The sequence below is a fragment of the Crocodylus porosus genome, unplaced genomic scaffold, assembly GCF_001723895.1.
Source record: "Crocodylus porosus isolate Cpor-Errol unplaced genomic scaffold, CroPor_comp1, whole genome shotgun sequence".
In the NCBI taxonomy this organism is placed as follows: Eukaryota; Metazoa; Chordata; order Crocodylia; family Crocodylidae; genus Crocodylus; species Crocodylus porosus.
The window spans coordinates 132,087,323-132,113,322 of NW_017728906.1; the positions used below are offsets into that span (position 1 = coordinate 132,087,323).

General features: G+C 37.9%; 1 protein-coding gene and 1 long non-coding RNA gene across 2 annotated transcripts in view; both read left to right on the top strand.

The window, feature by feature from the left end:
• Window positions 1-26,000, top strand: part of KLHL1 (kelch like family member 1) — a 474,742-nt gene that overhangs the window by 266,243 nt on the left and 182,499 nt on the right. The window lies entirely within an intron of this gene.
• Window positions 1,593-26,000, top strand: LOC109306457. The gene is made up of 3 exons (XR_002100000.1): window positions 1,593-1,603; window positions 19,350-19,359; window positions 25,919-26,000. It is a non-coding gene; the product is annotated as an uncharacterized LOC109306457 (long non-coding RNA).

Genomic DNA, 26,000 nt, shown 5'->3' on the forward strand with positions numbered 1-26,000 from the left:
CAGGAACTTGGAGAACAGTTGATTGACAGACAAATAAAGCAAAGATTGATGGATGCATGTTGTCTGTCTATGTCCGTCAAGTCCGGTATGACTGCCTTAAATTACAAATTGCCACAACTTACCTCAAGGAACTTCTGCAAGCATGAGTGGACATTATGCTTTTTGTCCAAAGACAGATGACCACAAAACCTGGAAATTACATGAAGATTGTAAGTGATTTGCTTGTGTGCACCACAGTACATCACTGCTGCTTTTTGAGGAATGCTATATTTAGTTAAAACAGTTAGGAAAAGTTTTTGGAAGTAATTGTTAGTTTGAAAACAGTGTGAACTGGAGACTTAGCAAATTGTTCATTCATGTTTTGAAATTCTAAAAAGTGTAAATTTTGTTCATAGTTCTAGTTAAATAATATTTTGAATTCAAATCATCATAAATACTTCAAACAGTTTGTACATTTAATAAATAGTTAATAAATAGTTTTGGGTACATTTATATTTTTGTCACTGATTCCATTTTGTTCATGAGGGTGGGGTAACAAGTTATCCCATGAGACCAACAATATTAAATTGTAGAGTAACTGAGTTACTCCACAATTTACTCTGAGTTATGCCCTGAGAACAACAACAGTTATGGTTTCATGAGAACAGATGAGGGTTAAATCTCTAACACACCTAGTGCTTTAGATGTTTACTGACGTTTGGACCATTTTCTGCAGATTTTACTGAACAAATCTTAGATAGTGCTTTTTTCTTTTTCTGTTTCCTTTTTTTTGTGGGGGGGCAGTTATTTTTCATTTAGTGTTTTTACTACTTCTTTAACTGCCTTTTGCTGTATTTTTGTGCTAAAAGGTTTTAAGACAGTGTTCCAGGTAGAACACAACGCAAAAAAATATTACTGGCATAGAGCAGCCTAAGGAGATGATGTAATGGCACTCAAAATCCTTGAAATCAAGTGTACAGAGAGTTTTTGGGAGGTGTTACATATTGCTAGATCCTGTGGCATCTTTGTTGTCTGTGTACTGTATCTTTACATTTTTACTTATCTACAGAGACAGAAGCCATTCTATTCTCTGAGATGCTGCAGCTTATTACAGGCAAGAAACATACTTTATGCTCACTGATTGGAACTTTATTTTTTGGTGTTAGCTGTTTATTTAATAAAGCTCTAAAGTATTATGATTGAAAGTTATGTTTTCCCCTCTATATGTAATGTCATAAGCAGGCTTTAAAAAAATATAGACTCTAGCACATTTTTTCCAAGACTGTAGTCATAATTTGGAGTCAAATGATTTGAATATATAGGTCTTACACCTTACATATAATATGAAACAGGAACATTTAAATCTAAACAGAAAATAGATAATAGTTCCTAACTATTCTGTATATAACTGTTTGATATTTTAAGAGAAAATATCTTGCTAAATATGACCGCAAATTTAAGTAAGCCTATGCTTCCATAAGCCTAACCAAAGTTTTTCCATAAAGGTTTTTAATACATTACAGTGGTACTACAGCTTACTCATTATAAAATTATACTAGTGATTGAGCATCTGAACATAAAACTGATTGAAATCTGAAGAAAAAATGACTAGTAGCTGTGAAGGGTAGAAAATGTAAACATAATTACAGAAAAAGTAAGACATTTGCATGCATTACTAGGTCACCTATGGGATATATATTTTTCACATTGCTTAGGCAACACAGCAGCAATGGTGAAACCCCAGTGTGGATGCTACAGTGCTGACAGAGTGCTTTTTCCAGCCTAGTTTTGACACATGGGCAGGTGATATATCTGTGTTGGCAGACAAAGTCAAATGCTGTTTCTGCTAAAGGGTTTTGTTGACTTAGCAATATTGGCAGAAGCTTTCTAGTGTTGCAGCTTTAAAGTAGGCTTTTGTTTTTCTCAAATTCACACTATTGTGAAGTGTAATTTTATAGTGTGTCATGTCAAAGCTCTTCACATTACAACTAAAAAGTAATTTCACCAGTCTTTCCAGTTTCCTCAGAGATTGAACCCTCAGACTGTCTTTGTTAAGATTCATGCCTAAGCACTCAAGATCAGTAAAATTCAGAATTTATTTCTTTGGGGAAATTCTATTTTATTCTTGGTTTACAGCTCTTATCAGGACAAGTTTTCATGAAACTAAAATTATTAGAATGATCTTTGATTTGGAAATATTGAAATAATCGCATCTGACTTTAAACTGCTCTTGAGTGGCTTTTCTTACTGATTCTGATGCCTGCTACCCTAATCTTTTTGAGCACTGATACTTGGTAGGGCTCCACATCCAATGATGGACCTGCAGACAGGATGCATGCACGGCAAACCACATGCTTTGGTCAGTGTAACAGGAAGCTCAGGAAGATCCCTAGATGGGGGAAGATTCCATGTGAGGGAGGACAGTAGGATTAGCTACCAAAGAGAGTTATAGGCGATGAGTGTCTACTACAGAGCAACTAGCTCTGCAGTAGTACAAGAGGAGGGCCCACGTGGACAGCAGAGAGCCTACTGAAGTGCCAGCAGCTTAGCAATAGTGCAATAGGGTAGAACCCTGCATAGGAGACAAGATACTGTTGTAGCAATGGCCAGCAGCAGTAAACTATCCCTTAGACCAGTCAGTAAGCTTACTTCAAAAGCACCTATGGCCAGCTCAGAGAAGAAACCTGACCAGAAAGAGAGCAGGGCCTGGTAGACGCATAAACCTAGGGTTGGAGCCAGCGAAGTCAGTCTGGCACTGGAGGCTGAAGGGGAAAGAGCTCTGCTTTTATTGGTTGACTTACAGAGATTCTGCCAAGCTTGACAGTAATGAGTAAAGAGTTGAGGGCTGGTAGGGGACTGAGACCCAGAGTGGAGAGATTTTGGTATGGGCCTATTAGGGTCTATATGGCCATATTAGGGGTGAGTGGAGGTCCCAGCTGAGCTTCCAAACAAGGCAGAGTCAGGGTTAGAGAGCCCAGTGTCCCAGTAGTGTGAAGACCAGGGCTAGGAGCCCAGTAAGAAAGTGAAAGTAAAAGACTGAGACAGGACCAGAGACTGGCCATAGGAAAGAGAAGGAGATGAGGTCAGGGGTCCACAGCCTGGGAAGGCCAGAGATGAGGCCCAGGATCCCAGACACTGAGGTCCAAGGCACTATACCTGGGCTGACACAGCACAGCCAGAGAAAAAGAACCAAAGTTGGGAGGGTTGAAAGAGAGAAGCAGAGATTAGGAAAGGTAGAGAGCCCAGAATAAACATGAGAATACATTGGGGCCAAATGCCCCATCAAGATCATGGTTAAACCATGTGGGGCATGGGAATGGCTCATGGGAGTTTGGAGGCTGTGAATAGCCCACAATGTGATAGCTGTTCTGGGCAATGGCTAGAAAATGGTATTTAGACTTTTCCTTTTGGGAACTGGCTTATAAGTAAAGTAAATATGCATTATAATAATGGTCCAGGGCAACGGCAATGGTTAATTCAGGGATTCTCAAACTATAGGTCACAACCCCCTGGGAGGGGGTGTCATGAACAACTTAAAAGAGGGCCACAAACTTCCCAGTGGGTATGTGTAGTGGCATGAGGAAGCAGCATGCAGCGGCAGCGTGGAGTGGTGGGTGGTGGTGGTGGCTGCCAGACACATGCTCCCTGTTCACTGCTGTTGCCATCCAGCACTCAGGACTGTGGTATCACAAAGTTTGAGAACCCTTGGGTTAATTGATTTCTAAAACCCTGGTTGTTACATAGTTTCACAGACTTCAAGGCAGACAGGGATAGACACAGGCTGGGAAATTGTAGGCATGTACCACAGTGTTCCATAACATAAGATAAGGTGGCTCCAGTTCACAGTGCCCAAGTGTAGAGCCCTTGAGATTTCTGGTTTTAGGGAACAGGCCAAATGAAGAGGATCGGGAAAGCCAAAATTAGGATATGTGCATGTGATGGGTTTGTGAAACAAAAGAACATGCTGACAGGACTGGATATGGACAGTGTGATGGCCACAGAAAGACCAATCAGCAATGCTCATGTATGAAGAGTCATCAGGAGGGGAAAAGAATATAAAAGAAGGGATTTCAGAGCAACAAAAGTTACCCAAGAGGGGAACCTGAAGCACCGTGAACAGAGGGCATACCACGAGTCCATCTCATCCATACTATTGTCAGGGGTGCCTAATAGGCATCTAAAGAAGTTTATGAACTAAAATGGAGGTACGCTCTGAACTTAGATCCTTTCTGAATTTTGTTTCTTGGGGAATAGAGCTATTGTGGAAGTCTTTTTCTGAAACTTAGATACAAACATTCAGTGTACATCATGCTTAGACATCCATGGAACCATTCTGGATTTAGTCCAGTCTGGTTCAAAATATTCCATTTTGTTGAACAAGTTGTAAAGTTCAGACAAAGGTTGAATCAACCTGTAATTAAACATTTTATATTAACCTTTTCATGATAATCAGGGCTAGGGGGAAGAAATCACAAAACTGAAATATTTATGCTGATTCTCAAAATTTCAAACCACCTCTCTTAACACCAATAATGAAGATATTGCATTCTGACCTATGTATCTTTATTATTCTCATTGATGTTTTATTGATTTTATGCAAGATGGGGGGAAAATCCAGTCTCTACTATCATAACCATATTAGCATCACATTAAAAGTCTTTACAAGTAAATGAGAGTGAAATATCTTTTATTGGCAAAATTGGAGGAGATATTATCTAGAATATTCTTAACAAGGCCTATAACTCTTGCAAGAGGTAGCTACTGGTTTTAAGTACTCCCCATAAACATGCTCTGTTAGATTTGTTAATATCAGAGAATTGTAATTATCCCCTTCAAAGGCTACTTCTGTGTACGGGTCAGGAATTTAGTCCTCCTCACAGCTTTCTATTTCGGGATAATGTCCTCTGGAGGTCAAATTCAGAAACTTGACTAAGCAAGACTCTGTGGAAAATCAGGGAAGGATGAAGCCAAGAGAGGAATTCTTATTTCTGTCTCTGGGGGCAGGGTTTTCAGTTCTGCAGATTTTTTTTTTCAGCCTATGGAAACAGAATAGATGATATGGACCACAGGTAAAGACTTTGGGTTATTTCGTAATATTACTTTAACCTATCAATATGAGGGGAAGGAGGGATTATTTGTTTTGTTTTGTCTCCCAAATATAAAGTCCTTTCTACTGAAATAGGCACCTTTAAGTATTAATATTAGATTTTAATTCTCCTTATATCAGGAAGATGTAGTTTCAGAAGTTCATCCCGTGAATGCACACAGAAGAAAGCCTGACGGGAGACATTTTCTGCATTGGGGTTTAGTGACAGCTTGCTAATTGAACATACAATGATATTGAAAGGTTTCTACTGTTCAGAAAAAAATATAGCCACATCTAAAAGACTCAAGGAAAAAGCAAGCAGAGTGATAGGGGGGAAATCAATATAAAACATTCTACCATGAGTCAAAATGTAAAGATTTATATGCTCTTTGTCATTGAATGAGGTTTTTTCTCTTTTTTATTGTTTTTTGTAACTTTCTAACATGTAGGGTGGCATAAATGGAAAACCGACAAGGACAACAGCCTTAAAGCTTCATCTATCATAAAATTTATGATTTCATAGTATTTTTTATCTTCCAAGTTATACAAGTAGCAGCATCACAATACCCTCACATCACAGTTAAGTTTTACTATTGACATTTCTACATACATACAGAGATAAGGCAATTTGACTTAGGGTCTGATTCTGCCCAAGTTGCCAGAAATTGCAGTTCTTCTTTTGAGAGAATTAACTTTAGTGCAGCTATTTGCAATTGTGATATGAAAAAATGTGCTTACAAAATTTTATTTCTGTATGAGACAAGGTTGTTTGGGTGAATCTGATTTTATTAGACCAACTTAAATAGTTGGATTTTTTTTTTTTTTTTAGCAAGCTTTCGGGTTTAAAAACCCTTCGTCAGGCTGAGGAAGCATCTGCAGTTGGTGTGTGCCTTTCCTGGGTGGAATGAATAGTAAAGAAGCCAGAGGCTGGTATGCATGCAAAACAGGCAGCCAGTGAAGAAGTAAATTGAGGAGTCAGTGGGTGAGAGACAGGCTGGGTTGGGGAGGAAGAGAGAAGGGGAATGAATGTAGCAAGAGTGCAGAGGTACTTGGGGAGTCAGGTGTCAGGCAGGTTGTAGTATGTCATAAATCGAATGTCAATATTTAGTACATGATTTTTTGTATTCAGGAGGTTGATGCAGTGAAGTCCATAGGCTTGTCTGTGAAAAGAATTTTATAAATTCCCTTTGAGGATTATAACTGAGAGATTGGAGACAGAGTGGTTTTTCCTTGTGAGAAATGTGCACCCACTGGTAATTGGGTATTCTTGTCTTAGATAGACTTCCGGTGTGCATTCATTCTGGTGCACAGTTGTTGTTTGGTCTATGTATTTTCCATCGGGGCATTTGGTGCATTGACTAAGATAGATTACATTTCTGGAGGTGCAGCTCTAAGATCCAGGAATGCTGATGGCTCTGTTGTGGGGTGTAGTAATTGTGGGGGTGGTGGAAATGTGTTGGCAGGTTTTGCATGTCTTGTCATGGTGTGGTCCGGATCCATTTGGTGTGTTCTGGGCCATAGGAAGTTTGCTTCTGGTGATGAGGTTAATGAGGTTTGGTGCTCCTTTGAAGGCTCAGACCACCTCACTAATCTTAAAAAGGCTTTCACTCAACAAGGACACTCCTCCAGAGAGATAGATCACACGTTTGAAAAAGCCACCTGGGTACCATGTGAAGAATTGCTGCAGTACAGAAATCGCGCCCCCTCCCCCCCACCCCAAAACTAATCGTACACCACTGGTTCTAACATATCACTTCTCCCTTGAACCCATAAGGAAAATCCTTATCTTCCCAGAATCACCCATCCTAGCCTTCAAACAGGCACCAAACCTTTGGTTGTGGCTGTGGGGATGGTAAGGCCACAGGGGCTCCTGAGAGGCACGCTATGTAGAGTCCTGAAAGGATCAGGGACCCTAGGGGTTTGAGCAGCATGCAAGCAGCTTTGCCTGGGTCAGAAACCCAAGGGGGATGTCACAAGATATGAGGGCCAGTGGCCTGGGGCCAGGGGCCCAGAGCCCAAGAGGGGACCCAGACACTGAGGTCCAAGATACTAGAACTAGGCTCAGCAACCATGGCCAGATAAAAGGGGCCAAATTTGGGAAGGTTGTAAGTGTCCCAAAAAGGCCAAGTGTTGTGATGGAACCTGGAGACCCCCTCCAGAGTGATACCAAGTAACGCCTTCAAGGCATAGGCATGGCTATATGGGAGGAGGGAGGTCATGAGTATTGCCCTCTAAGACAGGTTGTGCTCTAAAGCATGGATAGAGCCAGGAGGGCCATGATTTATCAGTAGAAGGGTGAAACTGGTGCCTGCCAGAATAGATAGCTGAGGGACGGAGGTTCACTTTGGAACCCTGGAGCAGTCCGTAAGTATTATAAGATACATCAAGGCATAGCAGGTGAGGTAGAAAAGGGAGGGTACCCTGAGAAGCTGGAGTGGAACTGGAGTTACTTCATCACCAAAGGGTGTCTTGGCCATCCCTGGAGCCAGAGCCTGCTACAGGGAGTTCCCTTTCCCTACCCGGTCCCCACCTTCATCTCTAGGTGCTTCCAGGAACCCTCCTGCCAGTGTCACTGTCACTGTTCCTGGGTGAGCCTGGCTACCCAGGCAGCCTCTCTGCAGCCAGCCCCAGCTTGGATAAAAGCATGGAGGAAAATGGGAGACAGGGGAGGCTAGGATGGGGAGGAGAGGGAGATTATTATCTGATTATTACCTGATTATCCCCTATTACCTGGGGAACCTTAAAAAAGTCCCCAGCTGCTGCTCTAATGCTTTAACAACACAATCCACCAGCCCCATCTGGTTGCAAGACTGGGAGTAAAGGGTGAAGCTATTCCTACAGTTCTGGTTGCTGCTTCTGCATCTCCCTTTTAAAAATTGTGAATCCATCCGTGCATATACCCAGGAGATTTAGGCTGAGAATTTCAAAATAACACTATGGTCAGCACTTCCCATAGTTTGTAACTGTCGATTTAAACAGTTTTGAAAATATAAGTAATTTCTCTGTATTTAGGCAGCACCATTCAACCTGGAATTTAATCTAGGAGACACATTGTTGGCCACGTCCACATTTTTACTCCTTATCTAAGTTTCCATTAGTTTTCTACTGGAACTTTATAGACCAGTGTGGATAGGTGAGCACAAGAGGCAAGGGATTTGTATGTATAAGAGTAAGCCTGAAAAACTGCTCCTTAATATTTTGTAAAAGTTGTCGAGTGGTTATATTGAATCAATACTATTCTTCTCTTTTTTCTATTTGTAATTACATCTCCTAATTCAAAACATATAGTTACACTAAAAAAGTCATTCTTCTTTATATTTCATCGTGAAATACTGTAAATATTAAAATGCTAGGAAATCATTTAAAAGCTGCATACGAATTACTTTTAATTTGAAGCTAAGATAAAAAGAAATATAAAGGAGAATATATATATTCAGAGTTGAGAAGAAGTGATAGATATATTTTCTTTATCACCAAGGAGCTGAAACTGTCCCTACTGAGATTTACTATAGTATCAGTAAAATAAATTACTATATCATTTTAATGCTAATGAAAATTAACTGGAAAGCTCTCTGGGGAGGAACAAGGTCAAAATTTATGGACTAATCACAGAACTTTAAATGGAGCAGATTTAGATGTGTTTCTTTAAAATAATCTCTAAGAAAGTAAAGCATAAACATGGCATGTTGTTAACAAATTGAAAAGATTGTACTGAGATCCTCTCAATATATCTTCTGTTTGAAGAAACCTCATTTCATTTTCAAGGTGCAGAGATAATTCTGGCTGTATAGTTAGTCTTTCAGTAATAATATATCAAACAATATACTTCAAAATCAGTGGAAGAGCTTGGTATCAACCAGTCAAGTATTAATGTTTAAAAGGAAAATTTCATGAGGCTGAAAATGAAATAATACACCTAGCCATATTGTTATTTAGGTTTAGTTATATTATGATCACTTTGATTATCCTGGAACCATTCGCTAAACCATATAGGATTATCCTAAATTCCTTGTTCAAATTCTCCTAAAACAACTGGATGCTTGACCAACATAATAAAATATTTTCTGGAAAGCTATTACACAGCATATAAGAAACCTTCTTATAATGCATAAGCCACACATTTTATATTTTATGCTCTATAAAACTCTCACATCCTATTTTCACAGAAAACTTTTAAAGGAATATGCAAGTTGATTAGAAGCCTTTAACTATATTTATGATCTATTGTTGGAAATATTTATTCTATGGCCTAATTCAAAGCCCACTGAAGTAAATTAAGATTCCCAGTGACTTCAGTGGGTCACAAGATGCACCTGGATATGGCACCAATTGAATAGCAGTGGGACTGCCTATGCAAGCTAATAAATTGGAGCTATATTTCTGAAAATATTTAGATCCTCAAAGATTCAGGTAGATTCCTCAGTGAATTTTCTAAAGTCTCTAGTTTCTCCTTGGAGGGCTAAATATATCATCATTTTTATGCCCCAAACCCTAACCACTTTTAAAAATCAGTCTGTTAGTATTGTTAAGCCCAAGAAACATTCAGTGTTGGTGTCATTTTCTGAATAGTATTGTTATTTATTAACAGGAACCCTGCTTTTCTCTGATTAAAAAAAAAAATTCAGATAGAGTGGTGTTACATTTTAATCACAGAAAAATGTGGATTTGGAGTTACATTTCTTAACCAAAAATTAGGGATTTTTTTTTTTATTGGAGAAAACGAGGTTCCCCATTTATTAAGTACTAAATGTTTTGATACTCAACCAGAGACAAAAATTTGGTATTTGAAGGAGTATTCTATCTGATTAACCTTGCTGCAATGATTTTGACCTTTAACATAAAAAAAAATCATTTCTCCAAAAGAAATGAAAAGTCACCTGGGTTTAAACAATGGTACACCAAGAAAGTTTTAAGATGAATGTACCCATATTTATAAGAGTTTGTAACAGCTGGTCCAATGAAACTCTTGGGAAAGTTTAAGATGTTACAGTATACCAATTTAAGTGATGTCAACAGTCCCATACTATGTAAAGAATAACATTTGTCATTATTGTTCATACTCGACATAAAGTAAACTATATTGATATATATTTTTTTAATTGAAAACATCTTTAACAGTGTTTTAGTCTTAAGTGAATACATAATATATTTTTTTGCTTGGAAAAATGTTCAAGTGAAAAAATGAACGTGTCTTTTGCATGGTTTGTTCATGCTGTCTGGCTTTGTACCTGGTTACAGTATTAGATCAGTGGCTGTGTATGAACTCTAGTAAGTACCACTATGAACTGCAGGGATGTTATTTCATTTCTTATTGAAATACTTTTAATACGATTACCTTGAAAGAAAGACTTGCAGTTCACTGTAGTAGGAAAATTTGTAGTCCATGAGTACAAAACAGAGTGTGATTTTGAGGATTTATATTAATTTGTCCTTTTTGGGTGAGGTGCAAAAGTCCTTTTCTTTTCAGAGGTTTCATGACTTGTCTTGCAGAGAATTCCTTTAAATTCCAGCCTGCATAATTACAGTAATCTGCCAACCTACTGTTAATTCCGTCTGCTGGCAGAGTTAGATTTCTTTTCTCTTACAAATGTTTGAACTGCTGTTCATGAGGACTTAGTTCTGCCACCTTTAACACCACTTTGTACAAGGCAAGAATTTGACAGAATACTGATGTGGTCACTAAGATATTATTTAACAAAATATTTCTGTGTTGTTTTTTTTTTTAATAATAGTATATCCTTATATATATATACCATTCTATTTCTTCTAACACTGTTGAAAACAAGGACTGACAGTTAGTAGTCCTCAGATTACCTTGATCCTAATTAATCTGATTTCCAGCATGGGTTTGGTAAGGCTGCACATGTCTAATTGGTTATTAAATCCTCTTTGGCAGTTTAGGAAAATCAAGCTAGGTTTATTCCATTATATTTATTACCATACTTTGATACCATTTCATATCAGTGACTTCTATGGACATGACTGCATCTCTAGTCAGGAGTGATTAGCAGGGATCCTAGTTTTCTCTGATTTAAAAAAAAATAATCCCCGATTTTTGGATTTAAAAAGTAACCCAAAATCCACATTTTTCCGTGATTAAAATATATATATTAGTAGTGTTTCATTTTAATAATGGGAAAATGTGAATTTTGGGTTACTTTTTTAACCAGAAATTGGGGATTTTTTTTTTAAATCAGAGAAAACCAGGATCTCTGGTTATTAATAGGCTCGCTTCTGTTTACTGGGGGCAGTAGCAGAAACCAAAACTCGGAGCTGCCCTTTGTCCACAGCAGAGTCCATGTTACTGGGCCATGCTCCCTCTCCTTCTGTCTCCACATCTCCCCACAGCCACTCTGGGCTGCCTCAACCAGCTTTTAGAAGAAAGGTGGAAGGTGCTAATGGCATTACCTAACCCATGGCATATACTGTGAGTGCATTTAAGAGTTTTAGCGAATCTAATGTTAAAATTGAAGTTATGATCAGAGTGGTCTGAACTGAAGCACCAGGTATTTTGCTGGGAAACCTAGTATCAGAGGCTCCAGGCAAATGATCTAAGCAGGCACTAAAAGGTGGGACAGCCCTCTTCCTTCAGACAGTTTATAGTTATTTGTTCTCAGCTAACATTTCCTGGACTTGCACTTAGTTGACATGTTTGCCCATGTGGAATGGGATTACTATAGAGCATAAGCAGCTGAAGAGATTTCTTCTGGTGAATTAAAGTCTTGTTTGAAAAAGTGCATTTTATAAATCAGTGGAGTTTATGTAAATAAATAGTCCAGAAGAATCTGCCAGCTTTTCGTCTAATTTGAAAATGGACTAAAAGCTGTCAGACGTCAGAATGGCTCTCATTTAGTCAGTAGATGAGTGACAGCAGGACCTTTCATAATCATTGGAAATACTGACCTTTCATCAAAATTTTATGTAACATTCTTACCAGACTGTATCCACTAGGACAGTTAATGCAAACACTTTGCAGCTGTCACAAATAGTGTTGAAAGAGAAAGGTAGTGACAGCTTAATACCTTAAGACTAAATCTAGCATGTCTGTTACTGTCCTATATATATATACAAGCAATAAGGTTCTTCATTTTGTTCAGGGTTTCATCCACAATGATCAGGAGAGCTTGATATGCTGTTTAATGCTATCCAGTGAAATACCTAGCTTGGTGTAGTCTTGGTGGTTGTATCAATCATCTTTTCCAGTGTTCCCCTTAAATCATTTTAGCTTTATTAGTGGTACAGGAGATTTGGTAATGGCACTACATAATCAAAAGAAATATCTTGCTTTACCTTAATATAATTCTTATATGTCAAAAATGTCATAATCTCATTTTCATTATAACATTTTTAATGTCTCCATCTAACTAATTGACAGTTAGCTAGTATGTGAAAAAAAATATTTCCATCAGCACTGGTTTATGTATCTGTGATACTTCAGATAATATTAATAGTTCTGCTGCTAAGCGCTGGACACATATATCCTTTCCTGACTTCCCCAGCAATTCAGGGAGATGTAGCAAAATGCTTGAAATGTATGGGGCTATGTTTTATTATGCATAGGAAGCTATGTTTGGGGGGCAAACCTTTTGGTTTTTGTAGTTTTATTCGTTAAAAAAAACCATTATGTAGTATAGATCCATCAAGAACCTTAAATTTGTATACTCATATTAGCATCTGTCAGAAATATGTAATCAAAAAGTTTGTCCTTGTTCATAATGCTACAGGATAGATACAGTCAGTCTTCTCATTTACAATAGCGCCTTCGTTTTTATATTTTTAATTCAGGATGTGTTGGTCACACACTTTTTATCAAATAGACAGATTGCACAATAATGGCTTTCTAAAGTGCTCAGCACTTACAGTGAAACAAGATCTTCAACAGAGTTCCACTGCTCTTCAGACACTTAAATGACACGGCCAAATTCATCTCTGTTGTTTCTTATAGGAACAGCTTGGTTGCTAATCATTGTTTTAAATCTTCCCATATCATATAAGTGGCTAAATAGGAGCTGTAGGATGCTGAGTTTTGTCAAAAATATGGATCCTAAACATTTGAGGAATATCTGTTTATTCTTCCCATCCCTTCAGTTATTTTATGTATGTGTTTGGAAGAGAAAGGTGTGTGCTTGCACTTAAGTCTTCTACATGACATTGTGTTATTCTGATACAAATCTGAGGCCAAAAACAAAATCTACAGCTTCACACGTCACAGGATTTCAGACCTTCAGTTTTCCCTAATTATGTTTGCTTCTAATATAGGAATCTTTCATATTAGCAAGAGGACTTAAAACAGACATATCGATAATTTTAACTACAACCCCCTGCAAGAAGATTTTCTGACATGCGGATGACATTTTCAGTTAAAGATCTAATTTACACAATTCCTGTTCTCTTAAATTAAATTATGTGAATTACGGCTGTATCTTAATGTAAGTTAGTTGGTCAAAATTGGAAGTACTACCATTTTCAAAGCTATACCCAATGGTACTATTTAGTCCAAGGAAATTTAATATATGCCAAGATGTGTGGACCTATTTAGGAATTAAGTTTAAAAGGAATTTTAAACAATGTGGTAAAGGATAACGGGGGACCACTTATACAAAATAAAATTGAAGATGTTAATAGATGGGCTCATTAAATCATAATCTTTGGGGAAGTGTTAATGCTGTGAAAATGGTTTCAACACCACCATTTAATTACTTATCACAGATGCTACCAAAGAATATTCCCTGTTCCAATATTTAGTTTATTCAGTGGATGGGGGGGAGGGGGGCGCGGATGGAGTAATTTTTTATATAATATATGGAATACTTCAGCCAAGTTTTTCTATCCTAATGGGGGGTTAAACACACCAAACCTTAGCTTTGCCAGATTACTTTCTATCTCAGAGCAATTTATTTTTGGATTTGGGGTGATAACTGAAAAACAGAGCCTTCATTTAAGAACTGCTATGAGTATGTAGAACTATTTTAACATGTGGAAAATAAATTTGAAATGACAAACCAATTAGATGCTATATGCATTTCCTCTCTGTCAATGACTCTGATTACAGAAAATAACAGGCTGGTAAATGTAAGAGTGCACTTGGTTAATCACAACATGGAAATAAATTTGTTTATAAAATTTCTGTCCAGGTTTCTGACTTACTGAGATGTGAAAGCACTCTTTGCAACTTAGGGTTGCATGCAAGCCTACACAATCAGGCTGCCCTACTCAGGCAATAAATCTTCCTGTACCCTAATTTCTGTGAAATTGAATCCCTCTCTGTGCCCTGAATTGAAATGGCTCAGAATTTTCTAAAATTTACTTATCTGCTTTTACCTTTCTCTAGGTGATTATGTACTCTCCCTGAAAAGATCGAGGTTCAAATCATCCTACTTCTGTGTTAATTTAGCCAGGGAGACAATAGAAATAATATCTATGCACAACACAAATATTTATTTCTGTATGTCAAATACATGCCATGCCTTGGAATTAATTCTGGGCCTTAAATAGATTTACTTAAACCATCAATTAAATATGAATAAGACAGAAGTAATTTCAGTCAGTTCCTGGATTTTATTTCACCTGAAAAAATGCCAAATTACCAAAATTATTTATTATAAATATTTTTCATGCATTGAACTGAGACAGTGTATGAAAACCATTACATTAAAAGCATAGAAAAATAAAATGGATGTAAACTTCTTATTACATTTCCAAGGCTGAATCATAATAGGGTTGGATAAAAACTGGAGATCATGATATTGGATTTTGTCCTATTTATTCATTCGCTGGCAAAAACAGTTGGGTCCTTAAATAATACTGGCAGCTTGGTGCTGAATAAAATGGTATTTAAAAGGGGCACCATAGTTGGATACTTAATGAGCTTGTGAGTAATCGCCTAATCTTTATTTAGGCTTAAGGGCTAGAAAGAAACATGGGGAGGTAGGGGGAAAATAGAGGAGGATCAATGTGCTTAATTTTTTTCTAACCCATTCCAGTTGAAATCTGAATAGGTTTTACATAGTAAAGTTTAGGTAAGGAATGTCAGTACACAAAATCCATTCATATATCTTCAGAGAACAAGAAATACAGATCAATAATTTTCTCATGCTGTGATATATTCTGTTTATATTTTAGAATAGATTAGTTTTAATGCCATATAAGTACTCTAGTGTTCCACTGCTACAATGATGAATATAATGCAAAACTAAAAGACATCACGGCACTGTGTGTAATAGGTGATTCGTGAGGCTTCTCTAAATATTCTCTTGCCATTTTCAGATTAATATAGCATGCTTAATGTCCTCTCCCTAAGCACCAAAGTAGCACTTTGTGTGTTAAAAAGTTACTATATTTCGTTTGGGAATACTCAGCAAAGTGTTCCCAGTTTGTAGGAATCTGAATTTCCTAAGAGTTTTGACACATTTGAAAATGATAGCTAATATATAACAGTAAAGCATTTACTTTATTTATTTATGTAACTACTATTACTTTAGTTAGCAACACATACTTGGCCAATAGCATAATAAATTTTCTGTGTTGCACGTAAACACTAGAAATATACATTCACTACTGTGGGTGTTTCTCCAGTTTCATTTTTTAAATTGTGATTATTACTTTTATGATTTTGAATATGATATTATAATTATTTTTAGGCTAAAAATACAAACATATCTGATATTATACTCTGTTTACACATAGTAAGGTCCTTTTTTTGTTTGGAATTAATAATGACATAATCTGTTCTGAGAGGCAAGGATTTTTGTGGGTAATATCCTTAATTAAACTAATTACATGGTTGGAATAGACTTAAACATGCTTTTGAGTATCACAGTACCATACTATCACAGCATCTTACTGCAATACAAGAAGGAAACCCCTACTGTTCGCCATGGATCCTGGTTTCCTCTGATTTAGAAAAGTATCTCAATATCCACATTTTTCTATTAGTGGCATTTCATTTTAATCGTGGAAAAAAAGTGGATTTGGGGTTACTTTTTTAAATCCAAAAATTGGGGATTTGGGGGGGGTTTATCAGAGAAAATCAGGATCCCTGTTGATCGCTTACCTTGGGTTGTCACCTACCATCACACATTTGAATCTATATGAAGGATGATCAAACAATTGCTGCCTATACTCCAAAAGGACCAGACCTTGAAAGGAATATTCCCAGCCTCCCCACGCCTTGTCTTCAAACAGCTTCTTAACCTTGCTCAAGTCACCCCACTGATCAACAGGCAACTAATGACACCTAATCCTACTTTAACAATAAATGCAACACAGGGCAATTCATCTTTGCTGCCACAACAACAGAATTGTCCCTGGGTATCATTGCCTGTGAAGCCATAGTAGCCAGGCAGCCCAGCACAGTACACCAAGAACTGTATCTGCAGGGTTGGAGACAAGTGGAGCAAATGAAATGCTTCCCCTCCCCCCGCTCCCCAGGACCCTTTGCTGGACCAGGTGCAGCCCTGCACCTAATATCTATACGTGGGGATGATGGGGGCAACAAAGGAGACACCAAGATCAGCTCCCAGGAAGCTTTGTCATGGTGCTGCCAAAGCAGAGCTGATGCTGCTACAGCAGCAGCAATGGCAGCAGCAGAAGTAGTCTAGCCAACCCCCTGCCCAGTCTACATACTCCTGTGCAACTTCCACAACCTGGATACCCAATAATCGCCCTACATCTCTGATCCCAGGATGTGCAATACCTCATCAAATTCCCTATATGGGTGAAACCAAAAACAATGCACCAGAATGAATGATCACCAAAAAATATGAAGGAGAAAAAAAACCACACATGTAGGGGAACATTTTTCATAAAAAAGCCATTCCCTGTCTGACCTTATAGTTTTCCTGCTCAAGGGAAATTTTCAAAAAACCTTCAAAAGAGGACCCTGGTAATAAAAAATCATCAGTCTCTTCATCACTAAGAACCAGATACTTAGCATACATAATGATTTCATGGCCCATTATAATCTACCTGATAATTGTTTCCACTATCAGGGTTTTACTGCATATTACTTGTCTGCTGACTGGCTAATAATTTCTCTTATATCCTATTTGTTATTTACATATGGAGTTTTACATAAGGTTTGTCCCATCTGCTGTTTAACTCTGCTGTGTCTGTTTCTCTCCATGGGACCCAAGGAAGGGTACTATGACACCTAAAAGCTTGTATAAGTCTATCCCACAAAAAAGATAACATCCACAAAAATTCTGTATTCTTGCATATTTTCTCAGATCATTATGGTTACAACATCACTTGAGCACTATCATACTGATCTGTTACAATAAGCCTGATAACCAGAGATCCTGGTTTTCTGTGACTTAAAGAAATCCCCAATTTTCAGTTTTAAAAAAAGTAACGTAACATCCAAATTTTGCTGTGATCAAAGAAAATGCCACTAATATATAGATATTGTGGTGTTTCATTTAATCACACAAAAATGTGGATTTCAGTTTCCTTTTTTAAAACTGAAATTTGGGGATATTTTTTTTAATCATGGAAAACCAGGGTCTCTGCTGATAACTTTGAAAATATAACAGATACTATTAGTTGAAACCATGTAAGATTTTAATGTAGAAAGTTACATGAATACATCTTGTTGTCATGGGAGGCATAATTTTGTCTTATTTAAATATATTTCTTATAAATGTTTCATAGGAAATTCACTTCTTAATTATAAAACAGTCTGTGGTAATACAAAGTTGAAAAAGGCAAGGCACTTTTAGCTCCAATACCCAATAGGTTTTTTTCTGTTTCTAAGTTCACAGCTCTCTTGCTCTCACTAGGGCAAGGGAAAGAATAAATTAACACAAAAGGAAGAAGTACAGTTGGGCCTTGATTTACACATGGTTATGTTCTTGAAAAAACACTGTGCACATAGAAATCATGTAAAAAGATACCAAGGGTCTATGGGAAATAAGGGTTTAGGTTCCAGATGTGGCCTATAATTTGGCCGATAAATGCCAGTGCATGCATGCAGCCTCACCACAGCACTCAGGCAGTGAGGAGCAGAGCCTGGCAGCTTGCAGAGTTGCATGCAGCTTGTAAGTCTGGTATGGTGGAAAGGGAGAGAGGAGGGAAGTGGTATGGAAGGGACAGATCAACATCCCCTGCGTTGAGGGAGGAGTGGGGTAGGAGCAGGGATGGACACTGCTGGGGTGGGAAGGGTGTGGGATGGAGCCACAACTTGTCCACAGGGCATGGGGGTGCAGCTCCTGCCACTGCACACACCCTGGGATGGCATGGGGGTGGGGCATGTGCCCTCAGATCTGCACAGGGTGGGGCAGGCCAGCTGCAGCTGGAGGCTGGTGCTGGGGGTGTGCCAAGCTTTTCTTGGTGGGGGCTGGGCTCAGGGTGGGTGGTGGCAGTGCTAGGAAGGGGTTACAGGGGTGGGGAAGCTGCAGACACTCAAAATTTTGCCATAGCCCCTCTGCAGCCCCCTTCCAGCACCACTGCTGCCGGCCCCATGTGGAGCTACAGCTGAACCTCCATCTCCACCCACAGAGTCAGGGCTGCACCAGGAGGGCAGCAGCAGCACTGGACAGGGACTATGGGGGCTAAAGTGAAATTTGGTGTGGCTGCAGCCCCCCCATATCCCCCTCCCAATGCTGACACCACCCACCCCAAGCCCAGACCCTTCTGAGAAAAGCTTCGTGCAGCCCCAGCTTCAGCCCATAGCTGCAGCTCACCCACCCCACCCTGCACAGATCTGGGGTCACACATACCCCTGTGCCTTCCCTGGGTATGCTCAGAGAATTAAAGCTAATATTCTTTAGGAAACCTTGTATTCTTATCATTAAATCTCCCAATTCTACATTTTTGAGGCCAGAAAGTTTACCAGGAATGATGAGTAGTTGCACAATCTGTTAATAGTTTGTTTGTTTGTTTGTTTTTCCTGCAGTTCTAAATCAACTTTTTCTTGATGGGAAAGATAGTAGGGCGATCACTAGAATATTGGTTGGAGAACATAAAATAAAGATTTCATCATGTTGCTGGGAAGTTCCTAGCAATCGAATAGCAAATAAAGTAAAAATCTAATATCTATAGACAATACTTACTAGTATTTACAATATGTCATTATGAATGTGATATTGCAAACCAGAGAACTGTATCTAAGTTGTGTTCTTTGTGTTATTTATTAATGCTTTATTTAATCCAATGGGCCTGTTATTTTAGGTTCTTTTCAGGGTACAGATAGTTGGATTGTTCACTGTTAAATGTATTTGAAGTCTAATCAGGTTCTTAATCAAGTCAAGAATACAGAAAACACTCAACTTGAGTAACTGATTAGTCAGGGACAGGTGGAACTGAGTAGGTTTTACTCATGCCATAACATTTTGCTGAAGAAAACTCTCTGCTTATCATCCTATGGCTAAATATGGACCCTTAAAAGCCCAAGACTGCATCAATTCAATCTTTGCAGGTAGTTTAAACTGCATACATTAAACCAACAAGCAAGTAAACAAGCATTCATTTTTTATTCTGGCTAGAACACACCTCCCTTCAAGGCTAGATGCCCACCCTGCAAGGACAGTTTGCCAGTGGGGTTTGCAGGAGCAGTGCAAAACATACTGGGATGCTGGGGGATGATGACTTAACTTGAATCTGGAGGAGATCTGGAATAGAAGTTCAATAAAATGATTCAACCTAAATCAGTTCAGTTTGATACTACCTCCATCCAGGTTTATCTTAAACTGGTTTCACACATTTTGAAAGTAGTTTATATGCACTGGACTTCTGTTGTGTTATAGATTTGAACCAGTTTCTGATTCCATATAATGGTTTATGGGTCATTCTGACCCTAGCCTATAAGTTCAGATGTGACCATTATGATTTTATAGAAATATGTGCTTTGTAATACAGTGTAGTACAAATCTTGAGCTTCTCAAAACAAGGAGTGTTCTGCAATGTGATAGTACACCATAAAAGGGGAGAAAAGTAAAAATAATAAAATATTATTATACTATGCCTGCATAGTGAAAATAAGTCATTCTCATTTTTGTAAGTTAGATTATTTGTAAGCATTTGTGCCAGTGTAATAAATGATAAAACCATGTGTGGAGAAAGGGATCAAAGAGGCTTAATCACTGATTGGTGCCCAAGTTCTTATACTGGCTTGATGTTGGATCTTGAAGAATGGCAATTTTCCATGAAAGATGAATTTTAAACAAGATTTATAACAATATCAAATGATAGTGTATCTGAGACCTTGCATAGTATTCCTAACTTAATATTTCTTACTGAATTAGAATATAAATAACCCTGCATCAGTATTATTTCAGTCTTTAACAGTAGTTTAATAGCCTATTGCTATGCATTAACTGTTGACTGTTCCTAAAAGTCTTGCTCTTGATGGTCATTTTATTTTAACCGTTGGCTGCGGCATTGATCATTTTCATTCAGGCATAACTCTGAGTTAACTGAAGCACAGAAAATGTATTCCTACATTGTCATAAATATTCAGTATATAGCTAGGAGTTTGTTATAAACATAAGGTCCAGCTTGGGTGAACATACATAAGCTTTGAGAAGGAAATAACAACCAGCTGTTTAAAGTGCATTGTAGAGCTGGATCAAAAACATGCAACATTCCTCAGATAATAAGAGATCCATCTAGTTAACCTATGAAAAATATAACAGACAATTTGCTGATCAGAATGAATTTCCACTAAGTAAGTCATGAAAGTATATAACTTAAGAGGGAAAAGAACAGGGAAAATATTGGCAAAATGGGAGCATTGTATCAAACCCTTAAGCTCAAGCATGTCCAGAACAAGAGTAACTAAACTCATTGCTTAAGAATCTATCCACTTTGTTTACCTGAATAGCTTCAGAAGAGATTAGATAAAGATGGGGAGTTTAAAGAGATTATTAAAGATCTACACTCTATAGCTGATGGGTTTCCACCCAATAAAACCTAGCTTTGCCATAGAGATTTTTTAAAACCCTTATTGCTATGCAGGACCTTGTTCTCCTTCATGTTTGCAATGGAGCTGATTTAACTGACACTGATCAAGGGTTTGAGCAGGATAAATTTGACGAAAATGTAATCTGCATTTTTATAACACTTATCACTATTATTTGCTCTATACAACTTATAAAGATAGTATTACTCACTTGCTAATTTACCACATTAGAAAACCAAAATGCTTTTATTTAAAGATCAACAAGATAAAATAGAAATAATGTAAAGTACAACATATGTATTATTTTATCAGCTCAAAAAGGGAAGTTCTTCAATAAAAGTCATGTCTATACATGTTGAAAATGCTTTTTTACAGGCTACAATAACATAAACAGGACAATATGCTTTTAACATACTGTTTTTAAAGTTCAGTTCTTAGTGTGGATATCAATCCATTATCAGATTTTCCTGGAAGTCATGTGAACTGATGTTATTTTTTGTTTTTCAATTCAGTTTCTGTAAAGTAAGAAAAGGGTACTTTCTTCTTAGAATATCTTTAGTTTTTGCAACATGATTACCCCTAATGGTAGCTTTCTACAACAAACCCAGTGATGCAAACACACTTTCCCTACTGAGGAGCAAAAGAAGAAAGATTAAAGGCTCAAAATAATCCAAGACAATGTTTTTGGAAAAGATTTTTAAATTGCATATTTCTGAAACTTTTAAATTGCAAACTTCTGAATTGTATTCAAACTGTAATTCGTTGTTATGATTTGGGGTTATTCAAGTTGATTTGGGATTATAGACAGATGAACCAAATGAAAACAAAACCTTTAATTGATCTGAATTACCTAATCATTTTGATGATGCCCAGTGATTTTTTCAATACCACATATGGTTAAAAATGCAGCCCAAGAGTTTTGTTAACACAGTGAAATACTAAGGACTTCACTAGGATATGCTATGCTCACTCCATATATGTTAACTCCCTACAAATAGATGTAATGTTTTTTATTCAAGTTTTTCCTCAGGAGACCGTATTAGTGCATGCCCAGTGCTATATAAAGACAGCTACAAAACATCTATTCCAAAGTATAGTGCTTATGGAGTGGGTATGGCATGCCTCACTGCAGTAGTCCCTAATGCGTTGCTCAGGCAACTGTAGACCTGGCCACAGCCTAAGTTTCAGTTACCCCTAGTTGATTCCAAGGATTTTAAACTTGTTGAGTTTATTACTTTTCAGATTATTCCTGTTCTGCTAAGGCAGTGCCCAATGGCTGCTTCATACACGTTCAGCACGATATTAGAGTGGACAGTTCAGAGGGAAGTGGACCTGCAACAGTCAATTCACTATCCTGAGTACTGGCTTGTACCAGGGAAATTTATGGGACAGGTAAATGTGTCTGTCTATTGATAATATTTAAAGAGATGACAGAGCACTGGGAAGTACTTTTGGCCATGAAAAGAAGCTCCCCCCTCCCCCCCCCCCGGCCCACAACATGGGAATCTAAATGATATTCAGATTATCTCATAACTACCTTAAGAGAATGTGAGTGCATGTGTGTTTGTGTATTGCATCATTATCCATTAGGGCAATTAACTAGTGATCATTTGAGGCAATGGAATTTTTTCATTTTGTCAAAGAACAAATAAATGAAGGGAGATTTGAATATAAGGAAACTATGTCTGTTTAACAATCTGGTGAACTGGCGGGATTCTAGAAGAAGAGGTCAAGGTAAAGTACCTGGCCAAGGAAGTTTTAAGATATTTGTGATAACTACCACGATTTAGAGGGATATGGATTAAATCTTGATGTAACAACCAGGGTTCCTGTTATTAGTCAATTTAGAATCATCTATCATAAAAGGCTAATGAGGACATTTGTATTGTTTGGTCTTTTGTTTAACATTGTTTTCTAGTCATTATACAGGGCACTTTTACACATGCTCTGGGGTTTGAGGGGTGGCACTTAATTAGAGTGGCTCCAAGTGCCACTCTAATTAAATCACCACAGTGTTTCATGTATCAGCATTTTCACACTTGAAAATGGAGGTAGGGGCACTTGAACTAAAGCTCATTCAATGACCTTTAGTTCAAAAGTCCCCACCGCCAGTTTGAAGATGAGATGCGGGAGGGTGCTGGAGCATGGTAGTTGCCAGGCTCCAGCAGACTGGATTAATTGTATCTGCTCTGATGCATTGGAATTACAGCACATTGGAGCAGTCTCTGTGTTTGTGTACAGGTGCCCTGCTGCTGAGAAAAGAAGCTCTTGGAGGTCTGAACAGCACAGATATTACAGCAGGACAGACATTGCTATTCTGATTATGGAGTGATAATCCCCTAAATCCCCCACTGAATCCACTTAAATGCCTAATATGTAAGACATGGGAGAGACAGAGCATAAAACACCCGTCACATGGTTTATCTTAAAATTGCAGTTTGCTGCTTAAATCCATGCCTAAATCTGGTTTTCTTGAGCTGTTTGTCCGGATCAATGAACTGTTCATCTAGTGGTCTTTCAGGTACATTTTATGGACAATTACCACCCAATCTGACAAACTTCCCTGGTGCACCTTTATGCAATTTTGTTAAATTGCTGTGGAAACCCAATGGCCACTTTTCTAAATGACATAATTTAGTCAATGGACTTTCTTTCTGCTAGATATTCTTGAAATCAGTATTTAAAGAACCAGGGATTTACTGAAGTACAAATAAAGCATCTATGATCATAGGAAATCATTTTTTATCAATTTTACCCTTTGTAACCCTGCCCTTTCTGATCTCTAAAAATAGATATCTATGATGAACATAAACACAATCTTAGCTATAATGCCATTAACTAATACACCTCTAATTAGAAGCTTTATTACTCTGAGAAATTGTGAGCTCAATTCTGCACTTTCATTCTTGCAAATGTAACACACTGAAAGAGAGTTCAGCTAAGGAGTATCAATCAGAGTTATATTGCTTTCTGTGAAAAAAAAAGAAAAGAAACTAGAATTTCAATGTCTTCTCATCATAAATTGAGCATGTCATTTATCTGATGACCTAAAAAAGCTAAGATTAGTTTTTGTGAAGGAGAGGCCAGGCGTGACAAAAATCTCAGTTGTTTTGTTAAGTCTCATTTGGAGCTCTGTCTGCTTTCTGTCTTTCAAACAGTATTTTTATGCATAAAGAGCACTGTCAATAGAACTCAGTGGATAGTGGGGTAATGTGGATAATGTATGAATGCTTTGGTAAAATAAGCTAAATTTACTTCACCAGATTCTCCTCACTTCTGTATTTATAGAGGGTTTTTTAGTAGATATCCTTACAACAATTTTTTTTCTGATATGTTTATGTGTGGAAACAAAGAGATGGTTGGGGTTTACCTTAAGACAGACATTTCTAGAAAAGGAAATTTAGTTGTGTGAAAATATACTGAAGTAACCATTTACTTTATGGCATTATTGAGGTAATAGGATGCATAAAGAGAAAGGGTGCCAGTGCATAGAGAGATTGGATTAGGAAAGAAGGATAGTAATGTAGAGAATAGACAAGGAAAAAAGAATATGTATGGCCCAACTTCAGAGATTTTGCAGTGGATTAAGAGTTTTACACCTCTTTGAAAGGTGTCTGGGTAATTTAACAAGGTTCTAGTTCACCCAAAGGTGAGCTAGTGTTAAAATAGCCTTGTCCTTTTGTCTGTAGGAAATAGTTTGGACCACAAGAACAACAAGGACAAACAGCATTTAGTAAGACATGAGCACAGGATACTGTATTCATGAGGAAAGGGTGTTTAAAGAATGCCTGGAAGAGAACAAAATAGGGGAATTTGTAGAAAGAAAGAAAAATTGTATCTTTGTTCACTTCAGTGAAGGAGGCAAAATCTGTTCTCTCTCAAAACTTGATACTCAAAATCTTTGATAAACATAGAAAAGTAGGACTGGAAAAAGACCTTGATGTGTCAATTAGTTCAAACCCCTGCTCAACACAGGGTCATCCCTATCCAACCATCCCATACAAGTCCTTGTCTAATCTATTCCTAGAACTACATAATTAACCTTGTTTCATAGCTACAAGGTGTATTACCCAAACTAGATGCCCCTTGCAGCATTGCTTGCTTGAAAATCTAATGAGCCAATTTTTGCTTGAGATCACATTTTATTGCACTTCAAGAGTTTCACAAAACTTTTGTATATACAAAATCCTGAAACATATCACACTTTCTTACTATAAGAGCTTTACAACACTTCCATATGCACAACATTCGTGGTTTTGTTACTCAAGTCAGCAGTCACTACAAATTGGATGTGTTCTGGGTGGGAGATTCTGGAAGTGGCCTCATATAGTTGTCCATGGGTGAAGACAGAATCCAGAAGGAACACTTCTACTCTTAGAGTTGTTGTATTTCCAGTTGCTCCTGATCACTAAGCTGAAGATATATCTCTATCTCTATCTCTATCTCTTTAGATCTCTATCTCTATATGTGTCTACCTCTATATATCACAGTGAGGCTTCATACTTACTAATGGAGATGGCATGTAGCATTCATAATAGTATAGATACACAAAGAACACCCTGACTTGCCACAGGTAAAGAGCCTTTGTTATCGCATCATTGCAAGGGTCATTAAAATGTTTCAAGAGATTCAAGGAAAAGGGCCCTTCCCCCCCCCCGCCTTTCCTGCCAATTGCAGAGGAAGACAGGATTATCTCTGATCCACGCTACCTAGTAGCTACCTAGTTCCTATTCCATTAAGGTATGACCACTCCTTACACATTTGCCTCCCAAGTTGAATTCCTCCAGTATCCTAGGATCTCTCACCTCCCTGCCCATAGAGAAGGGTAGAAACTTGTCCTGGCTCACCAGCCCTCTAGTGGCAACTCAATGCTATAGTTCCTAGTCCTGTCCCAGTTCACAAGGCCTCTAGTGGCAAGCTAGAGCTATGAGGGAGCGGGGGAGAGCAGGAAGTAGTCAGAGAAGGTTTCTTGACTAAGGATGTGGCTGCTCCAAACTACAAGCTAGCACTAACAGCAATCAAGATGTGTGCAGCTCA